Raw genomic sequence first — 13,472 nt, 5'->3', positions numbered from 1 at the left:
ATTTGTTTATATACTGTGATATGTGAAAAATAAAGTTACGTTTTACATAAATTAATTTTAAAAAAAAATCCAATAACATTGATTGTACGCAATTAGTTAATATCGCAAGTATGTAACCTAATAATATATATTGTAATATAAATTAAATATTAAGCATACTTAAAATTGAAATAAAATTCGAATATTTTTGATTATATATAGTTAAATGTTATACTGTGACATTCTTTACATCAATTACATATACTCGACACTTTTCAACTCTGTCCAAAATGTTATATATTATTAAAATTACATATTTTGATATTCATTATCAATCTGGGTGAACCCAAAGAAACAGTTATTAACAACCGTCTTCAAAAAAAAAAGTAAAGTTCTTACAAAACTATATCATTTGTATCTATAATATATAAGAATTGAGAACTAGACATGTCTTTTTATTGATATAAAAATTATTTAGTGCTCACACCACAAGCTACAGAAATATTATTCATGTTGAATATACATATCTTTCCTAGATGAATTATAATAATATCATAATTAAGTTCTCTAAATAGTTCAAACCATATATTACAACGCATTTTAACATCACGTCATAATGTCCTTCGTGTACCTATCTAATTCTAATTTAAATTGGTGAAAATTTTAATTTTAGTGTAGTACTTATATAATTAAAGAAATAGGTTATTTTTTCAAGTTAAAGTATTATCAGCGCGTACAGCGTGCATTCAGTCGATACTGCAATGTCGCAAAATCTCACTTTTAATAAAGCATATTTTACATAGTAATTTACATTTAGAGTTATTCTGTTGTGTCCTTGAACTAATCTACGCTGTAATAATCTATTGCTTCTTATATTATTACACTATGAATATATTAACGAATCAAATCAAACGCACTAAAGGACTGATATTTAAGACCACATTTGGTTCGATAACGATAACCCATATCTTATGTTTCTGATATATTCGTAAGTAAACAATTATTATTTTTCATTGGCAGATTTTCTACAGGCAGGAATACATTTTATTTTAATTTTAATACTGTTTCGCTTCATTGTGGCAAAAGTTTGTGTTGAATCGAATATGTGAATAATATTTATAACAGATAGCTGTTTTAGTCATGTCGGCGCAACATAGATAGGAATAAAATGATACATAATATTTAATTATCAATATCGTGATTTATGCTCACGATCAAACTACGAAAAATCTTTCAGCCTTTATTATATTTTATGCCCGGCTCTGAACGATCGTACAGACGGCAACGCGGATATAAAATTATGTATAGTATTAGATATTAAAACTACTTCAGGAGATACAAGGTCTTCGACATTTCATTAATATATACACATGGTCAGTTTTTTTATTTGGTCTAACGAAATTCTCGAGAACCACTTGCGTAATGAGATTATGAAAATAAACATAATTGAATAATAAATAAATAGATTTCCGGTCAAAGTAACAACGTGCAATTATTGATTGTTTACAGCAATTATGTTTTTCTTTATTAACTTATTTGCGACTATTTAAACTTAAACTAATAGAATATTTTTAAATTGTCTCAATTAATTGTATCACATTTATTTATTGTGCCCTAGTGATATAGATTGTAGATTTCATTTAAAAATTAAAAATTAAAATTAAATTGTCTCAATTATTTGTTTTGAGTTAAAACAATAAATAGTTTTGGGTATTTTTGGTTGGTCTTCTGAATGTGAATATGATATGTATTATAAAGGTATAACAGTGAACTATTTTTGAACTACATCTATAGGTTAAAAAAAATACTAAAGTATATTATCTATGTGTTACCCACTTGACTCATTTTTCTTCAGTTTTGATTATGGAGAGAATAGTGCGCCAGTGTACCTAGATGTTTCCGACGATATTATTGAACATTTATGAATTTTTTTTTACAAAGTTGTTTCAAATATTTGTAAATACATGTTCTATTCTTTTCAATTTTGACAGGATGCATATTATAGAAGATAAAAAATATTTTTACCGAAAATACCAATATATTCTAATAATTTTCCAATTCAATTCAAAAGATTTAAGATCCCCAATAAAAGTTTATTTTGTAATAACAATAAATAATCGTATAGTCAAACATTAGCGCATTGTAAAGTAGATTTGGAAAGTAACTTTTTTTTTACATAGATAATTCTATGTAAAATTTTCAAAAATGGAATAACTTAACCATTTATTAAACAAAACAAAACTCTGAATGTATATAATGTGTATGACTGAAGTTGTTATTAGCATATTATTAAATACAGAGTTCTATGTATTATGTGACTAATATTATTAACGTTTAAATTATTAGTACTTATACCATATTTACATCTTGTATGGGTTCTTCTGTTGTTAAAATAAAAATTTGTAAATATTGCTAATATTTATATTATGATTATATCATAATCTATACATAAAAAGTTTTGTAAATATCATAAATTAAGTGAAGTAGATTGTAGGTAATACATTTTTCTTAATCTAACTGTAGTCTTGAGAATATAAGTAGGTGTACTTGTCTAGTGAAAACTGTTCAAGAGAATGTTATTTTTGGATCTCAAACGCATAGAGTCGGACTGGCGTCAAAAAGCTCAGTCTGCGATCTTATCAAAGGGCCCTTGCTAGGGTTAGAGTGGTTAGACTAAAAATTGTTATCTCCGTCCTCTTTTTCCATATTTTTATATTTAAATAAGATAGCAATTATATGAAATGAAAATAAAATATATATTACATAAAAGTTTAATATTTTATTCAAATACTAAATAATACATATTATATAATATAGATACTATAAAATTATTATTTATAACAATTTATTTGACCTAACAAACATGAAACAATACTTACATAATATATGATAATAATTAATAAACATTTTAATTTGAATAATTAAAACACTTAAATGAATGGCTAGTTAAAATTTAAATTACAATTCAATTTATAATTCAACTTTAAAACAACAGTTTTAAAAGTTCATTAGAACTCTTTTCAATAATATCAATTACACTATCTTTATCAATTTCAAAATTTCTTTCAATATTCATCAATAACAATGCTTCCATTGTTTCTTGGAAAATAGCTGATCTTAATTTTGTTTTAATATTTTTTAATTTTGAAAAGATTCTTTCACAAGTAACTTAAGTACATGGCAAGGTTAATACAAATTTATATGCATAATATATATTATTAAAACAATTAGATTGTTGAACTATATTATGTAACACATTGAAAGCACACCGTAAATAGTTTAACATGTTTTACAATTGTTGGATAGATCAATTTCAGATACTTGGTCTTGATTTAAATCTAGTTCATGTTCATAAATAGGAATTTGGGAGTTTTCAGTTAAAAATGTGAAAGTATCTTTAAAAGTTTTAGTAATAGGATTAAACTGTAAAGCAAATTGTTGTAATTCATATGCAAGTGTGCTTCTATCAATATTTGTTAGAATTGAAAGTTCTAATAAAGCATTTGCAGGTACTTCATTTTTTATTGAATTAAAATTGTTAGGATCTAAGCAAATACAATTACTTAGTAATTTTGAATTACTTATAAATCGTTTATCTAAGCTTAACTATATTAATTGGTGTGTGTGTGTGTGTGTATGTGTGTTTGTATACACGGGTACGCCGTATAGTCGAACGACCAGCAAGCAATTATTATATTATTATTAATTATTATTACAATTCAGTTGTTAGATAATATTCATTTTATTTTATAAATCTAAGATCAATAAGGAACCATTAAAAGTGTTAAGATATGTTTTAATAAATGATAATCTTATTTAAATTTAAAATATGAACATGGAGTTTGGGGGTCCAAACACTCCATACTAGCCGGGGGCCCAGTCCGCGATCGCGGACCTGCGGTCTAATCCAGTCCGACCCTGCTGAAACACAAAGATGTTTAAGTCTTCAATTAAACTAAACCGATTAAAATGATTAAATACTTATCATATTTTTTAAATATAGAAAATTATGAACTTATTCAAATCTTTTATTATTCAGATAACGCTTTTACCAAATTTTCCATCAAGAGATTTTGTAATTTAAATAATTAAACTAATAACCATTTTTCTTTTTGCAAACATAGGTACCTACTTAAAACACAATAACAATTAATATGATACAGACGATACAGTAAAACTGATTTAAAGTGATTAGTTTTGATATCATTTAGTAAATTGACTTTTTCTAAAACTTATAAAGGTAAGAATATTATTCATGTTTGTTCAATATATCATTATGATATTTTAATTTTTAATTTTAAAATTAAATTACCTATTATAAAATCCATACTATAAAAATATAGATGATATTCTTATCTTTAAATCTGATAATTTATCAATTCTCTCTATTTACATTAAATTGGTTGTATTGAACAAAAATTTGTTATTTTATACGAGGACGGCACATCATGAGGGTTTAACGTTTAACGACCTCTTATATGAAAAGCAAGTAAATAAATAATAAATACAATTTTAAAAATGAATAGTATTAATGTGTGATAGACAATATGTAAGTATATAGTTATAAAATTATTAATGCATTTATAATGGAATGATTGTCATATTTGTCATTGTATTTATTCTATAATTGTTCAATGTTTGATTTTGTTTGTGTCGATGTAATACACAATGTGGAATTTCCAAAATTAATGACAACTGACTGATTATATAATGTATTATATAACTGTATATAATGTATTGTCATAATTACCTATAACCCATAACACATTACGAGTTCTGTACATTTATAAAATAGGTTGTAATAACCAATCGTGTGAATGAAATCAATTTATTTTTAATAAAAAAATTCATAAAGATAATGTGATGATTTTTGTAATGATGGTAGAAGGAGAGGGTGACGTTCGATATTTTAAGAATATTTTTAAATTTTAAATTTTGAATGAAGAAATAAAATATAGAGTACTTCTTTATTTTATTTTTAAAATATTATTATTTTGAAATCTTAAAAAGTGCACGTAAAACTTTTATGTTTCTGTTTAATTTGCAAAAAAAAAAAAAAAAAATTAAGAATATTTAAAAATTTAATTTTTTAGACTATACATTCTAATAAAAAATATTATTAATAAGATTTAATATTCTTTTGATAATAACCAGTAATGTAGTTAAATTTATTATTATTATTTTTGTTTTTATTATTAAACAATGTTATAATCTATATTAAGCTGCACAATAAGTATATGTAAAGAATGAAATTACACGGACAAAATTTGATTAAGAAGTTACATAATAGTAAAACTTAATTCGGAGGGTGAAGGAAAAACAGTGAGGAAGAGTATGTTATAGACTAATTTTTTTTCCTTTTTTAATCGTCTGCGAGGATTTTTGGATAGCGTCAAGGTGTTAGGATTTTGGTTTAATGAATTTTATTTGGTTCGTTTATTTTGCTGCACCCCACAATTTATTGTAAACAGTATGTCCAAATAAATTTTAGGAGCATCTTGTAAATTAATAGTTCAATTTTTATACTTGAAAATGTATTATTTGTTAGTTAAATTTATAGTAAGCGAGAACGAGAGTTTAGAATTATTATCTTTGCTCTAATATGTTGGTTTCAAGTTAATCTTGTGAAATGAATGAATTTGTGAGTTTGTTGTATATTACTATATATTAACTGTAAATGTGTCTAAAATATCGGGGTTCTCAACAATTCATAGTTCTTCATAACTATTACTGTTTAATAGCACTACTCTACATAATAGTTATAAATATTTTTTTAGCCTATAATTATTTAGCAAGGAAATAAATAGATATAAAACAGAATAACACAAATAAGTGCTTTATTGAGTAACTACCTACTATTCATTGCGAAAGTAGAAATACAAACTTAAATTATGTGATACAATATTTATACAACTTTAAGTGTATATAATTATAATACTATGAGTATTCGATAGACTGTGGTGATCATCAAACAATGTTTGAAGAATGGTGAGGGATATGTATCACCCTTATGAGCTTTTCACGAAATTCATAACAATATTAAGATAAATACTATTCTTATGAAATATGTTTTAAACAGTTATTAGATAAAAAAAATCAAAAAAAATTGTTATATCTTTAAGTGTAAAATAAGTATACAATTTTAGTGTTTTTCAAATTTCTTTTAAAGTTAAATTAAAAATATATTAAAATGTGTTACTATTTTAAAACTTTTGTACTACGAATTATTTAATATTTAGTTATTATGTTATTCTAGAATCATTATAATTTAGCTTGGCTATAGTGGCTATTCATTTTTGAATTGTTAGTAATACCTTAAGTGAAGTAATAATGTAACCTATTATTTAATATTTTGGATTATATTATTAGTTTATAAATCGATTTATAATCCATAAATTATTTTTTTTATGATCATAGTACATGTTAAAAAATTAATGATATCCTTTCCAAGATAAAATAATTTATCCATCACTGACGATAGATTTATTATTGTGATAAACTGTACATTATAATAATATATACTTATAAAATTCTAATACTATACAAAAAATATAAACTTTAATATAAATATGACCTAGTGCAGTGCAATTTATAAGTACCTATACTCAATATATTAGACAGGTATATATAAATATATTATTATATAGTATTATGGGTATAGTTGATAGATACTCTATATTGCCTATATCATATCATTTTCGTGATTTGCGGATAAATGGGCAGATATTAGATAGTATGTTTTATAATGATATAGTCTTTAAAACAGCTATTGTTGCAATCGCTGATTATAATATCTGTTATAATGAACACAGATGCTATAGTCCTTAATTTTTAAAATGTTATCATATTCTGATAGTCGAATCACATTGTGTTATTATTAGGTATCATTTCATCACATTATGACATATTATATCATGCACCTTCATACTATACACCCAATATTGTCGATTTTAATATAATTGATTTAGATTCAGATCTGATTGATTTGGAACTGATAGGTTTTAGCAATTTGTGAAAACCAATTATCATATTTTAAATTCTTTAATTTTGATTAACACGTTTAACACATTTCATTTTAAAAATCTATTTAAAGAGTTTATTTTTATCGTGTGAGTTTCTAATGAAACACAAAATTACACTAGTAATAAATTTATAGTATTTAGTATTGCTTCTATAATAATGAGTAAATACTTACTGTGCAATTATTTATGGTCATCACTAGAGTCAGCATTCTTGAGTGGTTAAAAAAAAAAAACTATCAACTAAAAATTTGCATTATGTTTTTTTAAAAGTGAAAAAAGTTGTCGATCGTTTCGTTAGCTAATATGTTATATCCTAAAATTAATACTTTATATTAAAATAAAACTAATTTTAGGATATAACATATTAGCTAACGAAACGATCGACAACTTTTTTCACTTTTAAAAAAACATAATGCAAATTTTGTGTAAAATTGTACATTAGCAAGTACCTACTATTTAGCATTTTCCAATATACTTTTATACTTATTATTGCACTCTTACTTTTTCATATCAAGCGGCAATTAAACAATAACAAAGTTAAAATTTTTACGGTCTTTATCATTATTTTTTAAATAAATAATATATTAAAGAATAATTTATTTAATATTAAAAATTTATTTTATTTTACCATATAATTAGATAATATTACGTACTAGTAAATTATATTAAAATCAAAAGTAAATTAATAGTGATTCTATTAATTATTAATCATTATTTAATAGTGAGCTTTTCTGCATTCCAACTTTAATTACGTATCAGCAAAAAATCCATGCCATGATTATTTACCCGGCAAACCTAATTGTTAATATATAATAGTTATATTTTATTCCTTACACATTAATACATTTTTTTTTGATTATTAGAACATATTAGTAACTATTAATTTATTATTAACTAATATTGTTACTATTATAGTTATTATTTATTGCCATTAATATTACTATAATTTATAATCTATATCATAATTGTTTTGTATATTGAAAACATGTACGTAAATTAAATATAAATTAAAAAATTAAAATAATTTATACTGAGTGATCAAATATACCGGGATAACTAACGAATAAATTAATCATTTTATTTTCTTATTAATGGTTATTCCTATAAGTCTTTAACTGTTCTGTTTAATAGATATTATAAATATGGAATAATAATAATAATACAGCTATTCTGCTATTATAAATTATTATTAGGTATATAATATTACAATTTATATTATACGATATTTATTCGTCAAATTATATATTCTGTACAAATTTACATTATATTATGACCATTGATCATTTTTAATATCCAAATATAGTGCAATAAATGAAACAGTAAAATTTACTGAGTGCCTATATATATATAATATATGTAATAATTGAATTTATAAATAGTTTTTGATATTTCCTATTATTTTTTTTTTAATATATTTATAATATAAAGTCTTATATACATAATTAGTTTAAATAAAAAAATGTGGAGCTTAATTATTATATGAAAAAAATTGAATTTGACGAGACACTAAATTACTTAAGCCATAAGTCACTGCATATCATGGAAAAAATTAACTAGCTAAGTTAAAAGTTATTTCTAAAAAAAGTAACTCATTATATAATTTAGTTAAAAGTAACTTCATTTTTTAATTCGTTAATGCCCATAGCCTAGCTTTGCACAGTCATTTGCATTTCTAATTATATATTTATATATCACATTATATTATTATCATGATATTGTACATTCTTTGTTTATTAAAAATATGATGATCTGCTGTTAGAACATAATAATTGATAATATGTACAACTTGTAAAAACTTAGATTACCTCGTTAAATTCGGTTTTAGATGAAGGATTTTCTGTAAATATAGGAAGAACAGCAAACTGGATCTAAACTAGATTATTTTCAGTATGAATATTTATGTGATTCTCAAAACTTGTTTTTTTTTTCGCGTACTGCATCAAAAAAAAAAATAATAGTGTTAGTACTTATTATTACTTGAATACTATATCTAGTTTCTTTATTTTAGATTTAAAATATATTATATTATTTTGATTACATTGTTTACCACACGGATAATTTACAAACTCGCATAATACGTATACATACAAAATGTCATAATTGTAAATAGACTGTAATAGATTATTAACTTTATAAATTAAAAATTATAGATAACTAATTAGTCATTAACTAAAATATTTTAATAAACAACTAGACCGTGGAAAATAACAAAGATGCTAAATGTTGTTAAAATCCACAAACTTTATAAGAGTAAAAAATAAAAAGCAATTTTTACAATAAATTAAGAAAACTAAAAATTGATTTATATTGATGAAATGATTCACAGAAATAATGTAAAAGTAAGTAATTTAAGTAATTTTGGTTTAAGTAAACTATTTAACCATCAATAAAATATAAAAATAATTATACTTATAACATATAGTTATTATAAATTTATAATTATTCATTGATTAATTAAAAATATATTAATTATATATATTTATACATTTGGTACTTATTGTATAAATACAAAACGAATAAGTGTCATCTATTTTTTTTTTTTTTTATTATCTATAAATTATTTTTAATTTATTTATTAGATTAGGTTAGGTTAACATTTTCCAGTAAAATGTTGTATTTTCTCTCACCTAAGATGTATAAAATAAAATAATGTTATGTAATAAATACATTTATATATATTATACAATATTTATGCTTTTTAAAATCAACTTATATATATTTTGAGATTGTTCATATAGATTAACTATTATATAATAACGCGACGAAATAAGTTTCCCTTGTTTTCTTGATATAGCCATAAGTATTATTTAAGATAGTAATTAAATGTATAATTTTTATTTATTTATTTTTTAATTACAAAATTAGCCGTGGCTTAAGCTACAGATAACTTATAAACACAACATATTAATTATAGAAAGCAAAAATTTACTATTTTATATAGAATTTGATAAATTAATTAAAAAAAAAAAAAATGATGGATCCTCGTTGGCTATGCATAATGTATGAAAAATGAAAATGATAATTTGATTTGAATTTATAACTTATTTACTCTTAATCAATTCAAATTTTTTTTAATACTCGTATTCTTAACTTAACTATACTTTTATATATTCATTTAATATTTAAAGTTAACTTTTATGGTTTATTGGTGCGGCAACCCCATGCTTGGTGCTTGGCGTTATAATCGTTGTCAATAATGAAATTATTGTTTTATATTATATTAAAGTACTCGGAGAACTAGGAAAAGGTTATGTTATGCTTGGAGGGAGCGTATAGAGCAGCAATGGATAAGTAATTTTTATTTAATTTTATAGCAATTGTACAAGATTGTATGAAGTCTTGAACAAAATTAATTAGGAAGAAGTTGGAATATAATGTTTGATTTGATATACATAGCTATACCTCCGTGAGCTGTGTTATTAGGATGGTTGGTATGGATTAATTTGTGACCAGGAATAAAAAGTTTAGTATAATAAGTGAAGTGCGTTTTAAATTGAAATTAAAAGTTAAGAGAAAATTCATAATAATATTTGTGAGCATTTTAAATTAAAATTTTGACAAATTTCGTCAATATCGTCGAAATTTACAAATTATTTTTTACATTTAAATTTGTTAGTGTTAATATAATTTTTAATAATCATACACATATAATCAATTTAAAAGTTAAATATAAGGTGTCTCATGAGTTGTTATAACTGGAAATAAATAAAATAATTCTGCATATTTACAAAAATATTTTTAATGAGCATCTGAGTTTTAAATGCTGACAAATAATTTAAAAATAATAATGATGACGTCTCGTGAATAACTGTAAATCTGTGGTTGTCAACCTTTTTATGTTCGCGGTGCATTTCTTATAACTACCTATACAGTTTGACGGTACATTCCGAACAGTATAGTAATAAAATAATAAAAAGCAAACAAATAAGGTATTTTTATTTTTTATTATTAATATATATTATAAAATTAAAAATGAATACCTGATAAGTAATAACACTATACACATGTACCACGGTTTCAGTACACCTACAGCCAGTTCGCAGTACACTTGTGTGCCGTTGAATACCGGTTAAGGAACACTGCTGTAGATACATATAATTTTCACTAAATGTTTGTGTATCATTTTTATATTTAAAATATCTTCAATATTTTTGAGTTATTTATTGACATTTGAAAAAAATTATCTATACACATTTTTTAGTGGGTAAAAATACTTAAAAATTAAATACCTACAAGGTTTTTCAAAAATTATTATTATGGCTATTTTTAAATATTAAAGATACATAGATACGTGGGTTTTTTTTTTTACAAGTATTTGAAATTCAAATATTGACAACATTAGTCAAAATCACGAACATTTGCAAGTTAATTTGTAATCAAAAAAAAATACAATATCAATTGACTAAAAAACATAAATTCCTGCAAAGTGAAAATCCCAAATACCTATATAAATTAAAAAATACTACAAATTGTTTTAATATTAGACATTTGCTATAAAATGACAATAGGTAATACTCGTTAAACGTTAATTTTTTTGTTGAAATTATTTAAAGGAATCAAAGCGACGCTGCGCCAATCCTCGGTAAATTGTTCTTCAATGTCATGGCGCCGTTGCACGATCTTCGTCCGTATTCCGTAATCCGTAGGCGCCATACAATCATCTTTTATCTACGGCACCATAGCGGCAGTGCTGCTATTATCGGCGTCGTCGGTATTGGTTATTATCATAAACATAGTAATAGTACGAACAATATATATTATTATTATTATTGTTATTGTTAGATTTTCCGGCGGAGAATCACGACGGACCACGGCGAGAATAAACGCCGGGTTTGTCGGGCGTCGTCGTCGGCGGCACCGCCGTTTGTTCCATGAGAAAGTAGCGTGATAACCGCGGCGCACCGTATGCGGTTGACGATAAGACAGTAGCACGGTCCGTCGGCGGTTGTGTGTGTGCGCAGGCGAGTGTATTTATACGCGTATGTGTGCGTTTTCGCGTGCATTAAATTTCGTAACAGTGTTGTTTGTGCATGTGTGACCGTCATAGACCGATCGGGAAGTGCGTGGGAGAAAGATCGAGAGTTCGAGACGGGATCCGCAGCGGCTAGAGATCCAACAGGAAACGAAAAGTGGGAAAGCCCATAAAAGTTGTCTCCGTAGCTGCTGATCTCGTCGCGTCCGGTTTGTGGCCGGCGAAAATCTTGCGCGCGCGAGTGTGCATATATTAATAATATTATAAAACACCAGTGTAATATATTTTTTATTTTATTCCTACGTGTTTAATATAAATTTTTAGGAAAAAAATGATTTGTTAAACTGTTCGCTTGCGGTTCGTGCTCATCGATTTTTATTATATATCGATTATCGCAAACGCCTTTACCGTATCGTAACGACCGGGCACACGTGTGTACAAAGTCGTTTTTCTTTGTCGGCGTATTTATTGTTTTTCTTCCCGGTTTATAATTTTAATTTTCCCCCGTCCAGCAGCTGCACCGCACCCTCAGTTGACAGATCACTTGGCCTTTTTTTTTCCGAGTAGCCAAGAATATGACCATCACTGAATGCTGTCCGGTAACCGGATCATACGTCTTGTAGATGCCACTGCAAAACGTCATCTATTCACCCTAAAATTGTCTACTCTAGGTAAGAAAATAATATTGCACACAAATGCACAATAGGTACCTAATCTTTTCACCCTACCTTGGTGTTTGAATATTACCTTCTTTCCTTTACAACGACTACTGGATAACTGTAGCACCTACACCACACTTAACTTAATTACCGGCATAAGATTTATAGTGTAATTTAAAAACTGTGTGTATGTGTGGAACTACTTGTAGTATTCTCATTCTCTAAGTACCCTTTACCTAGCACTAGAATCCATCAATAATTTGCTATTGGATTAGTATACAAAGTGAAAAATAAAACTTATAGATAGCTCAGCTAGGTAGGTTTATAAATAATAATAAATAAAAAAATATATAATAGGTATATAATATTATATATAATAAATTAGTGGGTTTAAACTGTTATGTAGGAACCTAATATCTATTAATTCTTATAAAATATGTTAATATATTAAAAATGTGTTGTTGTTATTATTAGGATATACCTATCTATTGCAGTTTTTGTTTAACTAGTAATACCTAATCTAAATAATAACGTAGTATGTATAATTATGTGACTATTTATATATCAAATGCACATTTGAAGCTTATTTAAAAAATATTTCTATAGAGAAAAATTCAAAAAAGTTTTCTACTGATGATTTTAATTTTACAAATTTTCTTCACGTAAAATGTGCAAGTATTCAACAAATGATAGCTTACTAGCTAATAACTAAATATAAGTAATAGCAATTTAAGAGAAATTCATGATCAAACATTTTTTTTTAAATTAATGTGTTTATTTGTGTGTTTATATATAGCTTTTAAGGAGTTAAAATAAAAACTTTGTTAATGTATGTAAATT

The 13,472-nt window shown here is 24.8% G+C and overlaps 1 protein-coding gene across 1 annotated transcript in view; it reads left to right on the top strand.

The window, feature by feature from the left end:
- Positions 1-11,951: 11,951 nt before the first annotated feature.
- Positions 11,952-13,472, top strand: part of LOC112597627 (elongation of very long chain fatty acids protein AAEL008004-like) — a 28,699-nt gene continuing 27,178 nt past the window's right edge. The window contains exon 1 of the mRNA XM_025343746.1: positions 11,952-12,644. The gene's annotated coding sequence lies outside the window, so the exon portion shown is untranslated. The remainder of the gene's footprint in view (positions 12,645-13,472) is intronic.

The sequence above is a fragment of the Melanaphis sacchari genome, unplaced genomic scaffold (assembly GCF_002803265.2).
Source record: "Melanaphis sacchari strain LSU unplaced genomic scaffold, SCAv2.0 Contig42_pilon_pilon, whole genome shotgun sequence".
NCBI classification, from domain to species: Eukaryota; Metazoa; Arthropoda; class Insecta; order Hemiptera; family Aphididae; genus Melanaphis; species Melanaphis sacchari.
The sequence above is the reverse complement of the archived record's forward strand: the minus strand, read 5'-3'. Positions and strand labels throughout refer to the sequence as shown.